Here is a 236-nt window from a genome sequence, read left to right on the forward strand (position 1 = left end):
CATCTGTTATGTGAGAGTCCTTTGGAAATGAGCCGTTCGCTTTTTGCTTTGTTTTCAAAATTAAGTTTTGGTCCCAGCATCAGAGGCTGCTTGGGCTAAATCAACATAAGACTGGCGTTGGGAGAAAGACCCGACTCTGGTGGCCCACTTTCAGGTGTGGTTAACACGCTTGGTTAAGAGCAAGGCCCTGGAGCTGCTTTGTTAGCTGGTGTCACTGTGCAAACTGAGGACCTCGA

This window comes from Artibeus jamaicensis, unplaced genomic scaffold, assembly GCF_021234435.1.
Source record: "Artibeus jamaicensis isolate MK-2021 breed Jamaican fruit bat unplaced genomic scaffold, CSHL_Jam_final contig_1998, whole genome shotgun sequence".
Taxonomy (NCBI): domain Eukaryota; kingdom Metazoa; phylum Chordata; class Mammalia; order Chiroptera; family Phyllostomidae; genus Artibeus; species Artibeus jamaicensis.